This window comes from Mustela nigripes, chromosome 6, assembly GCF_022355385.1.
Source record: "Mustela nigripes isolate SB6536 chromosome 6, MUSNIG.SB6536, whole genome shotgun sequence".
NCBI lineage: Eukaryota > Metazoa > Chordata > Mammalia > Carnivora > Mustelidae > Mustela > Mustela nigripes.
Genome location: NC_081562.1, coordinates 105,506,553 through 105,529,522, shown reverse-complemented (window position 1 = coordinate 105,529,522; position 22,970 = coordinate 105,506,553). Strand labels below are relative to the sequence as shown.

The following is a 22,970-nucleotide window of genomic DNA, read 5'->3' as shown; positions in this document are numbered from 1 at the left end:
GGACAGATCATCCAAGCAAAAGATCAGCAAGGAAATAAAGGCCTTAAACGACACACTGGACCAGATGGACATCACAGATATGTTCAGAACATTTCATCCCAAAGCAACAGAATACAGATTCTTCTCTAGTGCACATGGAACATTCTCCAGAATAGATCACATCCTTGGTCCTAGATCAGGACTCAACCGGTATCAAAAGATTGGGATCATTCCCTGCATATTTTCAGACCACAATGCTCTAAAGCTAGAACTCAACCACAAAAGGAAGATGGGAAAGAACCCAAATACATGGAGACTAAACAGCATCCTTCTAAAGAATGAATGGGTCCAGCGGGAAAGTAAAGAATTGAAAAAAATCATGGAAACAAATGATAATGAAAATACAACGGTTCAAAATCTGTGGGACACAACAAAGGCAGTCCTGAGAGGAAAATATATAGTGGTACAAGCCTTTCTCAAAAAACAAGAAAGGTCTCAGGTACACAACCTAACCCTACACCTAAATGAGCTGGAGAAAGAACAAGAAAGAAACCCTAAGCCCAGCAGGAGACGAGAAATCATAAAGATAAGAGCAGAAATCAATGAAATAGAAACAAACAAACAAAAAAAATAGAACAAATCAACAAAACTGGGAGCTGGTTCTTTGAAAGAATTAATAAAATTGATAAACCCCTGGCCAGACTTATCAAAAAGAAAAGAGAAAGGACCAAAATAAATAAAACCAGGAATGAAAGAGGAGAGATCACAACTAACACCAAAAAATACAAACTATTATAAGAACATACTATGAGCAACTCTACCCCAATAAATTTGACAATCTGGAAGAAATGGATGCATTCCTAGATACATATAAACTACCACAACTGAACCAGGAAGAAATAGAAAGCCTGAACAGACCCATAACCAGTAAGGAGATTGAAACAGTCATTAAAAATCTCCAAACAAACAAAAGCCCAGGGCCAGACGGCTTCCCAGGGGAATTCTACCAAACATTTAAAGAAGAACTAATTCCTATTCTCCTGAAACTATTCCAAAAAATAGAAATGGAAGGAAAACTTCCAAACTCATTTTATGAGGCCAGCATCACCTTGATCCCAAAACCAGACAAGGATCCCACCAAAAAAGAGAGCTATAGACCAATATCCTTGATGAACACAGATGCGAAAATACTCAACAAAATACTAGCCAATAGGATTCAACAGTACATTAAAAAGATTATTCACCACGACCAAGTGGGATTTATTCCAGGGCTGCAAGGTTGGTTCAACATCCGCAAATCAGTCAATGTGATACAACACATCAATAAAAGTAAGAACAAGAACCATATGATACTCTCAATAGATGCTGAAAAAGCATTTGACAAAGTACAACATCCCTTCCTGATCAAAACTCTTCAAAGTGTAGGGATAGAGGGCACATACCTCAATATCATCAAAGCCATCTATGAAAAACCCACCGCAAATATCATTCTCAATGGAGAAAAACTGAAAGCTTTTCCGCTAAGGTCAGGAACACGGCAGGGATGTCCATTATCACCACTGCTATTCAACATCGTACTAGAGGTCCTAGCCTCAGCAATCAGACAACAAAAGGAAATTAAAGGCATCCAAATCGGCAAAGAAGAAGTCAAATTATCACTCTTCGCAGATGATATGATACTATATGTGGAAAACCCAAAAGACTCCACTCCAGGGACGCCTGGGTGGCTCAGTTGGTTGGACGACTGCCTTCGGCTCAGGTCATGATCCTGGAGTCCCGGGATCGAGTCCCGCATCGGACTCCCAGCTCCATGGGGAGTCTGCTTCTCTCTCTGACCTTCTCTTCTCTCACATTCTCACTCTCTCTCTCTCAAGTAAATTAAAAAAAAAAAAAAAAAAAGACTCCACTCCAAAACTGCTAGAACTTGTACAGGAATTCAGTAAAGTGTCAGGATATAAAATCAATGCACAGAAATCAGTTGCATTTCTCTACACCAACAGCAAGACAGAAGAAAGAGAAATTAAGGAGTCAATCCCATTTACAATTGCACCCAAAACCATAAGATACCTAGGAATAAACCTAACCAAAGAGGCACAGAATCTATTCTCAGAAAACTATAAAGTACTCATGATAGAAATTGAGGAAGACACAAAGAAATGGAAAAATGTTCCATGCTCCTGGATTGGAACAATATTTATTCTATGTCTATGCTACCTAAAGAAATCTACATATTTAATGCAATTCCTATCAAAGTGCCATCCATCTTTTTCAAAGAAATGGAACAAATAATCCTAAAATTTATATGGAACCAGAAAAGACCTCGGATAGCCAAAGGGATACTGAAAAAGAAAGCCAACGTTGGTGGCATCACAATTCTGGACTTCAAGCTCTATTACAAAGCTGTCATCATCAAGACAGCATGGTACTGGCACAAAAACAGACACATAGATCAATGGAACAGAATAGAGAGCCCAGAAATAGACCCTCAACTCTACAGTCAACTAATCTTCGACAAAGCAGCAAAGAATGTCCAATGGAAAAAAGACAGCCTCTTCAATAAATGGTGCTGGGAAAACTGGACAGCCACATGCAGAAAAATGAAATTGGACCATTTCCTTACACCACACACAAAAATAGACTCAAAATGGATGAAGGACCTCAATGTGCGAAAGGAATCCATCAAAATCCTTGAGGAGAACACAGGCAGCAACCTCTTCGACCTCAGCCGCAGCAACATCTTCCTAGGAACAACGCCAAAGGCAAGGGAAGCAAGGGCAAAAATGAACTATTGGGATTTCATCAAGATCAAAAGCTTTTGCACAGCAAAGGAAACAGTTAACAAAATCAAAAGACAACTGACAGAATGGGAGAAGATATTTGCAAACGACATATCAGATAAAGGACTGGTGTCCAGAATCTATAAAGAACTTAGCAAACTCAACACCCAAAGAACAAATAATCCAATCAAGAAATGGGCAGAGGACATGAACAGACATTTCTGCAAAGAAGACATCCAGATGGCCAACAGACACATGAAAAAGTGCTCCATATCACTCGGCATCAGGGAAATACAAATCAAAACCACAATGAGATATCACCTCACAACAGTCAGAATGGCTAAAATAAACAAGTCAGGAAATGACAGATGCTGGCGAGGATGCGGAGAAAGGGGAACCCTCCTACACTGTTGGTGGGAATGCAAGCTGGTGCAGCCACTCTGGAAAACAGCATGGAGGTTCCTCAAAATCTTGAAAATAGAACTGCCCTATGACCCAGCAATTGCACTATTGGGTATTTACCCTAAAGATACAAACGTAGTGATCCAAAGGGGCACGTGCACCCGAATGTTTATAACAGCAATGTCCACAATAGCCAAACTATGGAAAGAACCTAGATGTCCATCAACAGATGAATGGATCAAGAAGATGTGGTATATATACACAATGGAATACTATGCAGCCATCAAAAGAAATGAAATCTTGCCATTTGCGACAACATGGATGGAACTAGAGCGTATCATGCTTAGCGAAATAAGTGAAGCAGAGAAAGACAACTATCATATGATCTCCCTGATATGAGGAAGTGGTGATGCAACATGGGGGCTTAAGTGGGTAGGAGAAGAATCAATGAAACAAGATGGGATTGGGAGGGAGACAGACCATAAGTGACTCTTAATCTCACAAAACAAACTGAGTGTTGCTGGGGGGAGGGGGTTTGGGAGAAGGGGGTGGAACTATGGACACTGGGGAGGGTATGTGCTTTGGTGAGTGCTGTGAAGTGTGTAAACCTGGTGATTCACAGACCTGTACCCCTGGGGATAAAAATATATGTTTATAGAAAATAAAAAATAAAAAAAATAATATATTTATAAGATATATATTTTTAATATATACATATATACATATATATCAATCAATAAGAATACAAAGTATCAATAAGTATACAAAGGTTGCAGAATATAAGATTTATATAGAAAATCAACTGTCTATGCATGTACAAGCAATAAACATTCAAAAATGAAATTTAAAACAATTATACTTAAAATAGCATCACAAAGAAGGAAATAGCTAGGTATAAATTTCACTTAAAATGCATTATATATATATACTGAAAATTATAGGATTATTGAAAGAAATTAAAGAAAATTTAAATAAGTGGCAAAATATCATGTTCAGGTATCTTAGGTTTTTAAGTTGACTATACATCCTAGAGTGATCCACAGATTCAATGTAATCCATGGAAAGATGCTAGCTGTCTTTTTTTACAGAAATTGACCAGCTAATCCTAAAATTGATATTAAAATGAGGGAGCCAGAATAAGTTATCTTGAAACAGAATAATAAAGTTGAAAATTTCATACTTCTTGACTTCAAAAATCTATAAAACTTCAAGGTAGTGTTGCCGTAAGGATAGAAAAAGATATCAATGGAAAAGAACTGAGTTGAGAAATAAACAAATTTGAGTCATGTGTCCAATACAATGTCCCACATTTTGGATTCGGTCAATTATTTTTTTAATGGTGCTATTTACATTGCTCCTCTTATCTTCATGCTTCCTATAAAATGACAGTTATATCTAAAGTCTTCATTAGACTGAGATCTGAGTTGTCTTTTTAACAATAGTACTTCACAAATAAAGCTGTGTACTTCATGTTGTATCAAATGAAGAGACATATCAAGACATATCAAGACACTTATAGCAGTAACATTGATCAGATACGGGTTCAGAAAACAATAATCTGATTTCCTCTTTATAAATTTCTCAATACATATTTTATCAAGTTCTTTATTACTTCAATAATTATCAGTTAAGACTAAACATTTTTCATTTGTTTAGGAATCATTTGTGCTGCTTTTCCTTGAAGCTGAAATCTTTGCTTCCAACCTCCACTGGCTTCTCTTATTCTTGTTGATTTTGGAAAAATTTTAAACATACCCATAAACATATATTCTAGAGACCAACATTTCATCAATTAAACACTTAGCAAATTTCTTCTCCCAGCGTGTACTTTAACTGTCCCTTTTATTATGGTATCTTTGTACGATCAAAAATATCTTTTTTTTTAAAGTGGGCTCCATGCCCAGCATAGAGCCCAGAGTAGGGCTTGAACTCATGACCCTGAGATTAAGACCTGAGCTGAGATCAAGAGTCAGACGTTTAACCAACTGAGCCACCCAGGTGCCCCCAAGTATCTTATAAAAAGCCTTTAAGATTTGTGACTTTTATATCCTCTTTAAGAAATCCTTCCTATTCTCAGGCTCGTATGGTATTTCCTACTTTTATACTGCCTTTAGGAATAGACTGAATTAGTGGTCCCAATTATTCATTCCTCTATGGTATTAGTATTCATCCACATCCTTCCCATAGCATAATAATGGGAAGAAAATACTCCTCTGACCCTTGATTTTGGCTTGGCTATGTGATATGCTTTGAGTATTGGGATGTGAGCAATTCAGAAACAAGCTGAAGTTCATAATACATGTGGTTAGGCTACATTTCCACCATTGCCAAAAAAGCAACATTCTGAGTAGCTATTCCCTCTCAGTTGGGTTCTAGAAATAATCATGAGGGCACAGCCACCCCAGTCAACAACTAAAGCAAGGCCAACTACACTAACTCTCCAATCTATGTGATGAAGAAATAAATGATTATTATAGGTGTGTTAGGGTTCTCCAGAGAAAGAAAAGCAATAGGATATATTCTGAATACAATATGTATGTGTGTGTGTGCAGGCATACCTTGTTTTATTGCACTTCAAAGCCCTTGTATTTTTTACAAATTGAAGTTTTGTGGCAACCCATGTCAAGCAAGTCTGTTTCCTTATTTCCAAAAGCATTTGCTCACTTCATGTCTGTTACAATGTTAATTCTCCCATTTTTCATTATTATTATATTTGTTATAGTGATATATGATCAGTGATTTTTGATGTTACTACTCTAATTCTTTTTGGGGCACCACAAACTGCACCCATATAAGAGAGCAAACTTGCCTGCCAAATGTAGTGTGTACTATGCCTTCTCCACCAACCCCTGTCACTCTCTTTCTCCTTGGGCCTCTCTATTGCTGAGATATAACAATACTGAAATTAGGTCAATTAATAATGCTACAATGGTATCTAAATGTTCAAGTGACAGAACGAGTCACATATCTCTCACTTTAAATCAAAAGCTAGAAATGATTAAGCTTAGTGAGGAAGACTGGTCCAAAGCTAAGATACCTGAAAGCCAGACCTCTTGTACCAAACAGCCAAATTGTGAATGCAAAGGAAAAGTTCTTTTTTTTTTTTTTTTAAGATTTTATTTATTTATTTGACAGACCGAGATCACAAGTAGGCAGAGAGGCAGGCAGAGAGAGAAGGGGGAAAGCAGGCTCCCTGCTGAGCAGAGAGCCCAATGCGGGGCTCAATCCCAGGACCCTGAGATCATGACCCGAGCCGAAGGCAAAGGCTTTACCCACTGAACCACCCAGGTGCCTCTGCAAACGAAAAGTTCTTAAAGGAAATTACAAATGCTATTTCAGTGAATACACAAACAATAAGAAAGTGAGAAACAACCTTATTACTTATATGGAGAAAGTTTTACTAACCCTCCATTCTATGGAATGACCAAAACAGCTGTAACATTCCTTAAGGCAAAGTCTAATCCAGAGCAAGGCCAAACTCTCTTCAATTCTGTGAAGGCTAAGAGAGGTGAGGAAGCTGCAGAAGAGAAATCTGAAGTTGTCAGAGGTTGGTTCATGTGGTTTGAGGGAAGAATTATCTCCATAACATAAAAGTACAAGATGAAGCAGTAACTGCTGATACAGAAACTGCAACAAGTTATCCAGGAGATCTAGCTAAGATCATTAATGAAGGTGGCTACACTAAACAACAGATGTTCAATGTAGATGAAACAGCTTTCTACTGGAAGAAGAAGTCATCTTAGAGTGGAGAAGTTAATGCTTGTCTTAAAAATATAGGCTGATTCTTCTGTTAGGGGCTAACACAGCTAATGACTTTAAGTGAGGTCAGTGCTCATTTACCACTCTAAAAATCCGAAGGCCCTTAAGAATCAAGCTAAGTCTACTTTGCCTATATTCTATAAATGGAAGAGCAAAGCCTAGGTAACAGCACATTTGTTTTTTTTTTTAACTTTTTTTTTTTTAAGATTTTATTTATTTATTTGTAAGAGAGAGAGAGAGAGAGAGAGTGTGTGAGAGCGAGCACAGGCAGACAGAGTGGAAGGCAGAGTCAGAGGGAGAAGCAGGCTCCCTGCGGAGCAAGGAGCCCGATGCGGGACTTGATCCCAGGACGCTAGGATCATGACCTGAGCCGAAGGCAGCTGCTTAACCAACTGAGCCACCCAGGCGTCCCAATAGCACATTTGTTTACAACATAGTCTATTAAATATTTTAAGTCCACTGCTGAGACCTACTGCTCAGAAAAAAAAATTCCTTTCAAAATATGATTGCTCACTGACACTGAAGAGTTCTGATGGAGACATACAATGAGATGATTGTAGTTTTCATGTCTAACGCAACATTCATTCTGTAGCCCATGGAGCAAGAAGAAATCATTTCAGATTTTAAGTCTTATTACTTAAGAAATACATTTCAGGAAGGCTACAGCTGTCATAGACAGGGATTCCTCTGATGGATCTGGGACAAGTAAATTGAAAACCTTCTGGAAAAAAAGTCTACCATTCTAGATGCTGGTAAGAACACTTGTGATTCATGGGAAGAGGTAAAACTATCAACCTGAACAGGAGTTTGGAAGAAGTTGGTTCCAATCCTCCTGGATGACTTTGAGGGGTTCAAGACTTCAATGGAAAAAGAACTGCAGATGTAGTGGAAATAGCAAGAGAACTAGAATTAGACGTGGAGCCGGAAGACGTGACTTAATTGTTGCAATCCCATGATAAGATCTGAACAGATGAAGAGTTGCTTCTTTTAGATGAGCAAAGAAAGTGGTTTCTTGAAATGGAATCTACTCCCTCTGAAGATGCCATAAAGACAGTAGAGACAACAACAAAGAAATTTAAAAATTATGTAAACTTATTGGATAAAGCAATAACAGATTTGAGAAGACTGACTCCAACTCTGAAGGAAGTTCTACTGTGACTACAATGCTAACACAGAGAATCATATGCTACAGAGAAACTGTTTGTGAAAGAAAAAGTTGATGTGGCAAACTTCATCGTTTTCTCTTTTTTTAAGATTTTATTTATTCATTTGAGGGACAGAGAGAGAAAGCAAGCATGAGTGGGGGGTGGGAGGCCGAGGGAGAGTGAAGAGAAGATTCCCCAATGAGCAGGTGGCCCGACATAGGGCTTGACCACAGGACCCCGGGATCATTACCTGAGCCAAAGGCAGATGCTTAACCAACTGAGCCACCCAGGTGCCTCCATTGTTGCTGTATTTGAAGAAATTCCAATAGGTAGTGGGATGGAGAGCAGACCTCAAAAAGCCTGGAAGAGCCCCACCAACTCTGGTCTAGTTACCATCATACCCCAGGAGGAGCTGCAGCTGCCTAAACCAGCCCCGTCACCATCACTACAACCATGAGCAATGAAGTGGAAACCTTCTAGTCACCCAGTCCCGGCCCGTGTCCCATCACTGCCGACACCAAGCCTGACCCCACAGTTGGTGGTGGAGGCCTCACATCACTGCCAGCAAGTGTAAGAAGATGTGGGAAAGAGCAGAATGGTCCAATGTGAGATATGGATATTGTGTCATCAACAGGAATAAACAAGGAAGATGTATTTGTACACCTGACTGTCATAAAGAGGAGTAATTCCAAGAACTACCTTCATAGTGTAGGAGGATGGAGGGACTATGGAGTATGATGCTGGTGAAGGGGAAAATGTAAGGAGGTAGCAAATGGTATAGGTGCTGGTGGAGTTCCAGTACAAGGCAGTAAATATGCAGCAGATCGTAACCATTATAGGCACTATCCATGGCACATGGGTCCTCCATGCAATTACTAGCAGAATTGCCAAAATAGTGAGAGTGGGGAAAAGAATGAGGAATTAGACATGCTTTCAAGGCCAGACCCAACAGTTCCAGACCTTCTGCAGGCAACAACTCCCATCTTACTATATGTGGAGACCATGGGGGCATCAACCACAGTCTTCCAAACCGCTTGGGCAGGGTGAAGTGCTGGAAGGTGCTGACAACCAGAATTCAGGAGCACAAGGTAGACCAGTGAGAGACAGTATGTATCAGGGTCACAGACAACAATTCTGCAGGGGCCTCCTTACCAGAGACAACATAGAGAAGACAGCAATAAAGAAATTAAGGAAAATCAAGGACATAAGACCCACGGTAAGCAGCCACCTCAACACTGGTACTTCCACAACTTCAATTACTGACATGAGTGTCAAGGAAACCCCAAACAACAAAGTGGCAAAGAGATAAAAGCAGCTGATCCACCAGCAAAGAATTCATCTGCCCCAATCCCCCAACTTCTGACTAGGGCAGGGCCAAGTAAATACTGGTTTATCAATTCTCTACCATCATCTGGTTCAGTCATCCAATAAGAAGAAATGAGTTTGATATTCCAGAAATAAATTAACAAAAAACTGGAGCTGAAGCTCTTAAGTGCTTGTTTTTTGCCCATCAACAAAATAACTAGAACTATCTGCATTATCTATAGCATAGGGTTTTTATTGTTTCTGCCTAAAAACATCCCTTTTTAGTAAGGACAAACTTAAAAAAAAAAAAAGCCTACTACACTTACAAGGGTTTTTAAATTGTTTCATATCTGGGCAAGATGAGATTTTTATTTTTATTTTTTTATGTTATTTATTTATTTATTAAAGATTTTGTTTATTTATTTATTTGACAGACAGAAACTACAAGTAGGCAGGGAGGCAGTCAGAGAGAGGAGGAAGCAGGCTCCCTGCTGAGTAGAGAGTCTGGTGTGGTGCTCAATCCCAGGACCCTGGGATCATAACCTGAGCTGAAGGCAGAGGCTTTAACCCACTGAGCCACCCAGGTGCCCTTTTTTCTGTTTTTTAAAGATTTTATTTATTTATTTGACAGAGAGAGATACAGTGAGAGAGGGAACACAAGCAGGGGAACTGGAGTGGGAAAAGCAGGCTTCCCACAGAGCGGGGAGCCCGATGTGGGACTCGATCCCAGGACCCCAGGATCACAACCTGAGCCAAAGGTGGATGCCTAACAACTGAGCTACCCAGGTACCCCAAGATGAGATTTTTATAAAAGCCTCATTTCTATTTGTATTAAAAAGTTAACTTGATTTTTTTTTTCAAAAAAGTCAACAAACAGCAAACAAATCTTACTAAAGGTCCTAAATACTTGTCAAAAAAAGCCCCAAAAAATGAAAATAGAGAAACTGCTACAGCTACCCCCACCTTCAGCAACTACCACCCAGATCAGTCAGAGCCATCAACACTGAGGTAAGAACCTCCAACAGCAAAAATATTACAGCTTGCTGAAAGTGCGGATGCTAGTTAGCATTTTTAAGCAATAAAGTATTTTTTAATTAAGGCATGTATGCCATTTTTTTAGACATTAATGCTATTGTACACCTAACACACTACAATACAGTGTAAATGTAACTTTTATATACGTATACACTGGGAAACCAAAAAATTCATTTGATTCACTTTATTGCCTTCTATATTTTATTGTAGTGGTCTGGAACCAAATTGACAAAGTCTCCTAAGTACGCCTGTATAGGCATGCATACACAAACATATACATATACACACATACTGTATTCAATATATATCCTATTAGTTTTGTTTCTCTGGAGAAATATAACCAGTAATTAAATATACTGTTAAATTAAGATAATCAGTTATATTAATATACCACAGCAATTATATCAATATATGAAGTACACTGTATATATTATATATTAAATGTATATTTTATAAGAAATTATACACAAAATGTAATGTATAATACATATTAGAAAACATACATATATATTTTTTAAAATTAACTGGCTTGTATGATTATAGAACCTGACAAATGCCAAGATCTCCAAACTGAATGAGCAAGCTTGAGACCCAAGAGAGGCAAGCAATTGTGAAGTTCTGGTCCAAAGATTGACAGACTCAAGACTCAAGACTCAGTATTGCAATTAGGGTCCAAAAGCAAGCAAAAGCCAACATCCCAGTTCAAACACAATCAGGCAGGATTTACTCCTTGTCAGGGGAGGGGAATCAACTGACTGGAAAACTGGAATAGAACAGAGGGCAATGTGAATTACTCAAGTGTATTGATTTAAATGTTAATCTCATCCAAAACACCCTCAAAAAAATAACAGTTTGTTGGACCAAATTATCGGGGCACTTTGTGGCCCAAGCAAGCTGACACATAAAATTAGCCATCACAACTTGTGTTATTTTGTGGTTACTGTACAATACCTAAATGACAAGTTATCCAAGAGTGTTAAGTATTGTGTCTGACATCTAGTCTTTAAACTACCTGGAATTGCTTTTTTGTGTATGGTGTTGAACCAATCTCATTTTCCCCATAGGGACATCCAATGTCTCAGCGCACTATGGGGCTCAATCCCAGGACCCTGAGATCAGGACATGGGCCAAAGGCAGATGCTTAACTAACTGAGCCAGCTATGCACCTCTAAATATAAACTTAAAAAGAAAAAAGAAATTTCCTTCTATTGCTAGTTAGTTAAAAAAATTAAAGTTTCTACATTTCCTAAGATGATCATACGACTTTTCCCTAACATCTTTTAATGTGGCAGATTATGGTAGTTAATATTCTAAAGACACCAATCTTGACTCCTGCAACAGGCCTAAAATGTCTTCATGTTTATTTTTCTCTTTTTCATACACTAACTTTAAATTGGAAATATTTTGTTTAGGAATTTTTGCATTTATGTTCACGGTTTGGACAGGCCTAAACGTTTCTTTTCCTGTACTAACCTTGTAAATTTTGATACGAAGTTATGTTAATCTTATAAAGTATGTTTGTGATAAATTATTCCCTCTTTTTAATTTTCTGGAATTGTTTCTGTAAGATTGAAGTTATTTGTCCTTTTATGTCTACTAAAAAGTCACCATTGTTAACTCTTCAGGATTGAAATTTGTAGGAAAAATTTTATTACTGACTCATTTTTTCATGTTTTCTTTTTCACATGTAGTGAGTCTTGCTAAATTCTTTTGTCATATGTACTGGTGAAATATTCTTTTATCTTTTTAAAACTTGCAGGATTCATAGTTATAAGTCCTTTATCACTTCAAAAATTGTTTACTCTGCTTTTTTCAATTTTTTTTTTAAGATTTTATTTATTTATTTGACAGAGATCACAAGTAGGCAGAGAGGCAGGCAGAGAGAGAGAGAGAGAGAGAGAGAGAGAGAGAGTAGGAAGCAGGCTCCCCACTGAACAGAGAGCCCCATGCGGGGCTTGATCCCAGGACCCTGGAATCATGACCTGAGCTGAAGGCAGAAACTTTAACCCACTGAGCCACCCAGGCGCCTCCACTCTGCCTCCCCCTACACTTTTAATATCACCAAAAGCCACTTCTCTTAATGTTTTCAAAGGACCGATTTGGGGTATTGTGGATTCCTTTTGGTTTTTTAAATTTATTTTTGTGAGAGAGAGAGAAAGCATGCACATGTGCACACACATGAGCAGTGGAGGGGAGAGGGAGAAACGGACTCCCTGCTGAGCAAGGGGCCTCATATGGAACTAGATCCCAGGAGCCTCAGATCATGACCTGAGTTATAAGCAGACAATCAACTGAGCCACCCAGGTGGCCATGGATCCCTTTTTAAAAGGGTGGGGAGGGGTGCCTGGGTGGTTCTGTCATTTTAAGTATCCAACTCCTGATCTCAGCTCAGGGCTTGATCTCAGGTCATGAGTTCAGGCCTGGTGTTGGGCTCTACACTGGGTATGAAGCCTACTTAAAAAAATAAAAAATAAAAAGGGTATAGGGAATTTGGTTGTCTGTTAGATTCTCCATTTTGGGCATCCATGGACCTTTTTCCTTCCAAGAAGTTTAAGTTTAAGAGCTAATGTTCAAGTTTAACAGCTCCTCAAATACCTGTATTTTAATTCCCTGTCTTATTCATCTCCTGAGATTTCCTTACTTTCTTTCCAACTTATCATACATATTTTATCAACCATCTTCAGTTCTTTCTGTGGAAGTTATTTTCCCAGCATCCAGTCTGCTCTGTTTACAGACATGTTTTAACTTTCATTCCATACTTCCACTTACAGAATCTTGCTTGTTAGCAAAATGTAATTTTCTTAAAGATTGCTTCATTTTCCCAACCATTTTAGTGCCAGACCCGCAAGGTATTCCTAGCTTATTATACATACATACAACCAAGATAATACATATGACCAAGTAAATGTTAAAGCATTTTTGTTTTTAAGACTAGAATGGTACCACAGGCAAGGATTTCCAAATAATTATCTCATTTGTGCTTGGGCTCCAGCCAGGGAAACAGTTTCAAGGTCAAAATGAACTACTCTGTTACTTCTCCACAACTCCAGAGTATACATCCAACTATCTCCATTTGGATATATGTTCTATTACACGCCTACCACACATTAGTTATACAGTTTTAGGTATAGTCACTGAGAGATGAAAGTAATGAAAGCTGAACAGAAGAAATGAAGAACATTAAACAATGAAGAAATTCTCCACCATTTAAAAATGTGCTCCAGGTTACAGTATGATCTTTAAAAACATATGTTTCAAGATACAAAAAAAAAGCCAGGCCAGAGCTAGGATTCAAGTATGCAACTTAACTGCCTCCAGTAACATATTAAGAGAAAGCACAGGGCTTGATAGTGTGCAGTGCCAGCACGACCAGATGGTCTGCTTAAATCACAAGCTAATAAACTTTTACTCAGAATAAGAAGGAACAAATTATGATTTTACCACAGACCCATTTTCCTTAAGAAAGCAGACATTAGGTGCTTCAGGTGCTGGCAAAGACTGCATCTTCAAGTCTCCCACCTTCTTCCATTCCCCAACAGAGAGCAAAATACTTTTTTGTCATTTCCAAGATGCTTATGGAAAATCTTGTTATGGTTTCTTAGGAGGGTAAGAAGCATAAGTCTCCAAAAGAATGAAACAATTAGAAGAAAAAAGGAGTGTACAAAGGAAGATTACCTAGAGGTTAAGCATTCATCATAGAAGTCAGATTTTCATTTGAGAAGTCCACCAGTTCTCTTGATTTCAAAGAAATACTAGATTAGGAACCACTCTGCTACAGAATTACCCCCCAAATTTTTTAAATTAAAAAAAGTTTTTCTTTAAAAAGCTCCTGAGTTGAGGAGCATTTCTTAAGTATCAGTGAGAACTTACACACATATATTCATATACACCTACTACCATCCTCTCCCAACAAAATCCTCTAGGTATCACACAATCACCACTACTGTGAATTTAAATTTACAGAATTACGCTGCATATTAGCCTACATACTAGAAATATTCTCTTTCCCCATTATACTCTTTTCATCAATGCATGGTAATTCTTTGACAGGATATATACCAATAGTACAGTATTTTATTAACAGGGAATAGCTGTAGCTATTTTAAAATAATAATAACAACAACAGCAGCAACTTACCTTGTCTGAAAACTTCAAAGTGTTCAAAGCACTTTACAGATATCATTTCATTAAATCCTCACAATAAGCCCGTAAGGCTAGATATTAAGTATTATTATTATCTCACTTTTATAGAAGACAATACTATTGGTTTGGAGAGCTTAAGTAACTTAACAGCTAGAGGGCATAGAACCAGGATTCCAACCTAGGCAGCCCGAACCCACTGTATTCAGAGTTAATTTTGCTTTGCTACAATGTATCACTGTTCCATAACAGCTTTCCACAATTATATCTAATAAATTGCTCCGCAGAGTGCTCCCATGCCCAGTTTTGCATCTTTCCTTCCTTCCTTTCTCCCCCTTCTCTTTTACCTTCTAAACCTTTCATTCCCACCCTGTGCCGGGTACTATGTGTTAGGCATTGAAGATGTAACAGAAAACAAAACAGACATATTTCTCTATAGCTCTTGAGCTTTGAGTCCATATAGTCATTAATAAAATTCATAAATATTTAATTATAAACTATGTACAATGTTATGTAGAAAGTACATATACCATGAGAGTAAGTAACATGAGGTTTTGATCTATGTTTGGGGGGCCTAGAGAGTTTCCCAAAGAAAGTAAGAAGCAGGTGGGGCGGAAAATGGCATTCCAGCTAGTCTAATAGCCCTAAAATGGGAAAGCAGAGAGAGAAGATTAAAGATACAAGCCCTGAGAACAAGGAGAAGGGTACAAATGTAGGAGAGGGAGAAAGGGGCTAAATGTAGAATGATCTTGTAGGCTACATGAAGGATATGGGATTTTTCACAAATACAACAGAAAGGTACTAAAGGGATTCTGACTAAATAGAGGGGCCAGAAGACTCAGAATGTGAAAATGAGAGCTACTAAAATAATGGAAAAGGGATTCTAAGCTGAATATAGGAAGAGGCAAAGACGGGGAATACAAAAGGAAGGAAAGAGAGGACTAATGGATTAGATGAAGCAAAAAGAGAAAAAGTTGTTCAAATGATATGGAAAGATAGTACAAATGAATAAGAATGCTAAAATAATAGGCAATTGTGTTTAGAGAGAAAGATACTGTAATGAGTGAATTTGGAGGCAGGCTAGATTATAAGGTTTAGAATGCCAGATATGGGATGAAGAAAGTCAAAGGAGACAAAGGTAAAGAAACTGAAAGGATTAGAAAACAAATGAATTATCCACGCAGATTCTGAAATCAGTGAGATAAAAAATCTTCAATGAAAACCTTCCATGCTATATCAGAATGGCATGGGACTTGAAGAAGTAGGGGTTCTCACAATAACGTGATAGAATAATGGTCTGAAAGTGTAACAGGAAACAGGAAGGGTGAGAGTCCTACCTCTAACCCTACGGTTCAGGAGAAACATGCATCACCAGAAAGAGTTGCTGGAAGTTGTCAAAGGAGAGGCAAAATTACACTTCATGCAAAGAAGGTGAAAGATGGTTCAAGAAAGGAAAAAAAAAATCAAATATAGCATGATTTCACTCATATGTGGAATTCAAGAAACAACAGGAACAACAAAAATGAAGAAACACACAAAAGAGACAAAAAAGAAACAAACTCTTAAATACAGAGAACAAAATGATGGTTACCAGAGGACAGGTGGGTGGGTATATGGGTGGAATAAAGGGGATTAAGAGTACACTTACCATGATGACCACTGAGCAATATATAGAATTGTTGAATCATTATACTATATACCTTAAAGTAATATAACACCATATGTTAATTACAATTAAGAAAGAGGTTGGGGAGGTGGGGGAGGAGGCGTGAAAAGAAATTAAGAATGTATATGTCAGGGCCTGGCACAGAATTGAAACTCCGTAACTACCTGGTGAATTGGTGAATGAATGAAGATAATGAATCTGAATTTTGGTGACAAAGTGGGAAGATGTAGGAGTAAGAAGAATTAAAGAATACGTTGAGGCAAAGAAAGTACTGAACAGATACGGATAATGGTGCAGTACAGATAATTGGAGGCTTATTTTTTGGACAATGTCTAATGAAATCTAGGATGAAAGGCACAGTAAAATTAATTCTACTAAGTTCTTTAAAAAGGGTGGAGGACACTGGCCCTACTGTGCCATAACTTCGAAATAAAGCAGATGATACCAAAGTAAGAATTAAGAATTACTTCCTTAATGTGTATGACTTACATGATAGCACTGCTTTAATTTTCTATTGTTTATTGAAAATAAGATATTGTGATTCCTGAAGTAACTTAATTTACCAAATTAACACTGAATTTAGCAGTATATTAAGATTAGGGGGGCGCCAAAGCCTCTGCCTTTGGCTCAGGTCACAATCCCAGAGTCCTGGGATCGAGCCCCGCATGGGGCTCCCGGCTCAGTGGGGAGCCTGCTTCCCCCTCTCTCTCTTCCTGCCTCTCTGCCTACTTGTGATCTCTCTCTCTCTCTATGTCAAATAAATAAATAAAATCTTTAAAAAAAAAAAAAAGATTAGGAATTGTAAGGTACTACTGCTATCTTTTACTCCCGACCTTATGAAGAACCAAAATATGAGTAGGAGTCACATACATAACACTGAAAAAGAAACCAAAGAAAACACATTTCTCCAATTCAACTTGGGAGTCATTAGATTTCTTAACTTTTTAAATAGAGTGGCATTTCTCTAATAAGTCAACAATGTCAAAAGTTTGTGAGTGTGAATAAAATCAGCAAGACACTTGAAATAATTAGTGTTCCACTGGTGAGGAATTTACAAAATGTTTTTACCATCTCTAAAAATATGGCTCACATTCCCATAGGACAGTTAATGATGCTGGGTATTTCTGTAAAAGCATATGGTTTATAAGAACCCACAGTTAAGACTGACTTGTAGAAGAAATAAATGTACACTGACTGGGCTGTGTTTCTTCATTGGCAATTCCCTTTAAGTTTCCAGTAATATTGTGCTGTGGTTACAAATCTTTAGCTGAAGATAAATATTTTTAAATAAAAATATAATTGACATACAATAACCTTTTGGTTTCAGGTGTACATCCTGGTGATTCAGTATCTTTATACATTATTGAATAATGACACAATATGTGACACAGTATGTCTAGTAAATAGTATCTGTCACCTGTCACCATACACATATAAAGTAATTATAATATTATTGACTATATTCCATATGCTGTATATTATAACCCCATGACTAATTTATTTTATAACTGGACATTTTTACCTCTTAATCCCCTTTACCTATTTCCCCACCCACCAATTCTTCCCTACTCTAATAACCAATAGTTTGTCCTCTGTATCTATGAGTTTGTTTCTGTTCTATTTGATCATTTGCTTTTTTTTTGTTTATATTCCACATATAAATGAAATCATACAGTATTTGTCTTTTTCTGACTTACTTTGCATAGCATAAATACCCTCTAGGTCCACCCATGTAGTTGCAAATGGCAAGATTTCATTGTTTTTAAAATTTTTTTTAAAAGAGTGCAAACACAACAATGTGAAAGAATTGCTTCCCCCAACCCCTAAGTTATCTCAATTTTTCTTTATCAACCCAGAGGGCTTAGGTAGATAAACCCTCTAATATAACCCCTTATCATTCCTAAGTGGAGCTTTAAAAATCCCACACCAATAAAATGTGGGTGTACATTTTCAAAACAAAACAAATGTCCCCCTACTGCTATTAATCTCATCATTTGTGTCACCGAGGTTGGAAAGCAGGTTTAAGAAGGGCTATCTCATTGCTAATTCCACTTAAATGATTTTTTTGGTAACAAAGCATCAAAACGACTAAAAATCTGATTTAAAGCACTCAAAACTACTTTTTGTTTGTTTGTTTTCAGAAGACTGTTACTTGATTAATGTCTCCTATAATTTGCTTACTTCAGCAACCAAGAATTCATACCAGAATCAAATGAAACAAAAATTAGTAACTGCCTGGGTTCACATAGACTCCATGGCTCTTCTCTACTCCTGTAAGAAAAAAGGATAGAAATAATCTAAGCAACATCACATTTTTTCTCCAGCAGCAGTAACAAGATGTGGCAACCATCATTTTACACTCTTCTGCATCTGGGTCTGAGACCTCCTTATATCTCATTAGAGTTTGTGACAAATGAATAATTCAAGGAAATATAAACAGAGGTGGGAAGACAAGACTTTCCCTTGAACTTCAAGCTCTAGTAAATTCTCTTCTGAAAAATAAAAAGGTTATTTTCTGCATTACTAGAAAGTCAAGATGACAGACTAAAGTACACAACAAAAAACAAACAAACAAACAAAAAGAAACAAACAAAAAACAGACTAAAGTACAGGCTAGGAAGGCTGTACAAGATACCCAGCATTTGAAAAAAAATTTCCTTCATAGTTGAAACCATTTGGCCATTTCACATGGAGAAAATATTAATTCCTTTTCATGACAGAAAACAGCAATCCCCTCACTAGCATAAAGTTACCAACAGAGACCAGAGCATTTAGGTCTTAAGCCCTTTTTCTAAGATCAAATAAACAATTTGAATAAAACAGCTTCATACTCCTATCTTAAGTTTGCAACAATAAAAGATTACTGACACTTTAATGGAAAATTTTAATCCTTCTCATTTGCACTGCTGGAAAAAAGTCAAACAGCTACCTAGAAGTAAACAGAATGATATTTCATCAATTGCAGATGCTTTTTGTGGAGAAAACATATTATTTCAATATAACCCCTGAAAAAGGTTATAAAAAAAATACTGGCAAATGAAATAACAGTTATATGAAAATCAAAAATTAATATTATACTATTAAAAATAGTAACATCAAATACCAAAATTTTACTTATCACAAATTTACTATTAGTCAAAGAAGAAATCCAAAATGATGAGATTTAATGTCTGGCAACTCAAGGACACCAAGAGAGAACTCATAAACATCACATAAATGTGTACACACACATACACACACACACACACACACACACACATAAGATTATTCTGGCCATAATGTTGAGCAATAATGCTCGACATTTGTATATTGTCTTTATAAGCTACCAAAACACTTGTGGGCTAATAATTACTTCATTCCACTACAGAGGCTTAAAAAGACTATGAACCTCACCTTAAATCACAGCTAGTAAACAGAAGAGCTAAAATCCACATCACTGGACTTTTGGGTCACTGCACTTTACACTAGCCCTTATTATCTCTTTACTCATTCATTAGAGAGGGTGGAGATAAGAGGAGGGGACAAATGAGTGCCAAAACAGAGCATGGGCCATGCCACACACAAAAACTATCTGTTGTGTAGGATAAATCCTGCTGTGCATATTTCTCTAGGAAAATATGTTTACTGAAAACATCCAAGAAGGTGCAGCCAAGGAGAACATAAACTGCATATAAAAATCAGTGGGAAGCCATCTGGCTCTCATGACTTCACCTTCAGCGACATCTTGGATGACTGCCTCTATCGTCAATAATTTGGTTTATCAAACTTCTCAGTAGGAGATAACAGAATAAGGGCCAAACACCCCAAGAACTCATTACAAGCAAACTAAATATCATCTGTTACAGCTCTGCCACATAGATTCCAAAAGTGCTTCCCAGTGCAGTAGTGGTTATATAGTTTAGTCAGAAGTATAAAAACATGTCTACTTTGAAAACCAGTATCTATAGAGTCTGGCACTCATCTCTGTGGTTCAATTTTAGGGTGTGCCAAGGTTTTATTTCTTTTCCACTGCAGTTAATTTTTCATTTGATTATAACTTTGGAAAACACAGATGTGGTCCTTTTGTTGAATGAAAAGGAAAAAACCAGCCAAAATTTAGAAACATAGATATTTCCTGAACTTCCAGAATAATATAATCATGTACTATTTTATCAAAAACTTTTCAAGAGCAAAAAGCTGTAATAAAAAAGGCATACCCAAATGCACTACTTTCAAAAGTACTGTTACAAACCACTCATGTGTAAAAAGATTATTATTTTATTATTATTATTATTATTTTTTTGGTCATACCATCACATGTGGTTATTTCCTGGGAGCTCCAGTTTCCCTTCAGAATTTTTTTACTTGTTGTCTACTGACCCCATCTGGCAAAATTAAAGAGGAAGTTATTACAGTGCTCTAAAGCTTCTGCTAAGTCAACCCTTTTATTATATGTAAGCAGAAGTTTTAAGAGAAGAAAAGAACACAAGATCAGGGCAAAATAATCTAAGGATTCTTAGTTTTACCCTATAATACAGAGGATGAGAGAGAAAACATTGCCGTTAAAAAAGGTCATGCCATTGACTTGTAATAATTTTAGATTTCAAGCCAAGCCCTACTCTCGCTTCATACTACATATAAAATCTCCATATTTTTACTGCCCTGTTATTTATAAAGTTTCCTTTCTTCTTTTTCAAGTACACTACACATAACTCCATCAAATGAGTATCTTTCATGGCTATCAGTATTCTAAATGAAAATATTCATGTTGCTGCCTTTTCATTGTTATTCTTCAAGATGCTTGTTAGTATTTTGATCTTTTATTGGAAGAGTTTTATTAAAACTCTGAGATCTTCCCTTTGTTGAATACAATAAGGTAATTATATCAATATCGTATCCAGCATAACTGGATGAGTAACATTTCAAACAGTACAAGGTAGTTTAAAATTTCAAGTACAAAGTTACTAAAAGGGGAGGAAGAGAAATGTCTGTTTAAACCATGCAAATTGGACTTGAGACAACAGGTTTTAGTTGTCTGCCATTCCTACTATCAATATTCAGAACATGATTCTACTAAAGGAGACTAAAATTACCAGGAGAAACTGAAGGAGTTTTAAAAACACACTGAGAGCTCCATTTTATTCACCATCTGACTTACTCCACATTTGTGAAAGTGGCTACAACATTAATATGAAGTTTTGATTCCTTTTTTGAGCACTCATCCTCTGAGACATTTGAGTTTTTAGACCTACTGTTATTTGAACATATTTGGGTAATTTCCATTAAGAAGTAAATTGAAATGCAGAATAATATTGGGTTGCCATTGCTATAGACTATATCATTCCTTTAACTTAAAGAGCTTTTCATACATCTTTCTAAGATCAAAAGGAGGAGAAGTCTAAACATGGAGATTTCTGCTATGGCAGGGTATAGCCATTTAACTTCTTCTTTCAACAAGCCAGAGATGGCAGAATTCTCTTTGAAGTGGCAGCCCTGTTGGCCTTTGAAATCCCTTGTCAATTGCAGAATGGCTCTGGTGGGGTTTGTTTTGTAGCCAGCTGTCACCATGAAGGCAGACATGACGTATTTCCAGCAGTCTCACTTCAGGGTCTGTCAAGTGACTGATTTCATAACCAGTCACCATAACAAAGGAGATTGAAACTCACTGACATTAGAGCAAGAGTCTACAATGAAACTTACTAAGTTCCTCTTGACAGAGCTTAATTTAAATACTGAAATGGTTACACAATGGCAAAGAGAAAATGATTGTGAATTTAACTGTCACCATACCAGATTCTTGGAATATTAAAAATGTAGTACTTTCCCCATGTTTACCAATAAAATGTTTGATAATAGCATCTTTTTAAAAGTGAAATCTTTGAACAAAGTACCTTCAATTTTTGCACTGACCAAAAATGATGACTTCTGCAGAAATCAGCAATCTCTTAAATGCAAAGTTCATACTGCTTATTTACGACTGGATTTTCTTCTAAGACACGTAGCTGAGAAACATGTTTGTATTTATAATACTTTGAGACCACTCAGCTACTCACCTCAAAAACCCCCATCACTACCAACACAGAAACTGACTTAAGGCATAAAAAGGATAAATAGTAAAATAAATACATATATGTTAAGAAACTTCTATAAACTATAAATGTAGCCCATTAGAGTATTGTATAAAAGAAAACAATCTTAATATTATAAATCTCTATTTAAGGCAGGAGAGATGAGACAAATCTTGAAAAACCTAATGAATGAAATCACTGGTGATGATCATAAGTATTAGTCCCACCAGATGGAAATAAAGTAGAATCAAAAACATTTTCATCCTAATTTGATCACAGTTTACATCTGCTCTGTAGAGTGTTTTGAAATTTTACATGTTTTTATGACATGGCTTATTGCTACCTCAGAGTTGAAGACTAGATGGTATATAACATCACTTTCTGTTAGCTCCCACTATCTGAAAGATCAGTCACGGTGGGACAGAGTGCTACATATTCACTGCATGAGACATAGCAAGTCCTCTTACTTTCCACTGTAAGGATAGGTCAGGGATAATGAAGATTTCTAAATTTTATTTTTCCATTGCAGCTACCATGCTTTAATATCAAATACTCTTTACCACAAAAAATAAGCTTTCAAGTAATACTATCTAATTCTTTAAATCTACGATTGTGAAATCTTTTTTGAGTTTTTCCGGCAGATGACAAAGTACTTCATCAAATCCCATGGAAAGGAATTGTAAGTAAGAAAACAATTCAAAACATTTTTGTAATA

The 22,970-nt window shown here is 36.9% G+C and overlaps 1 protein-coding gene and 1 pseudogene across 13 annotated transcripts in view; one reads left to right on the top strand and one right to left on the bottom strand.

The window, feature by feature from the left end:
- ERC1 (ELKS/RAB6-interacting/CAST family member 1) overlaps nucleotides 1–22,970 on the bottom strand; it is a 552,388-nt gene that overhangs the window by 261,734 nt on the left and 267,684 nt on the right. The window lies entirely within an intron of this gene.
- LOC132020190 (Y-box-binding protein 1-like) lies at nucleotides 8,114–9,493 on the top strand (annotated as a pseudogene).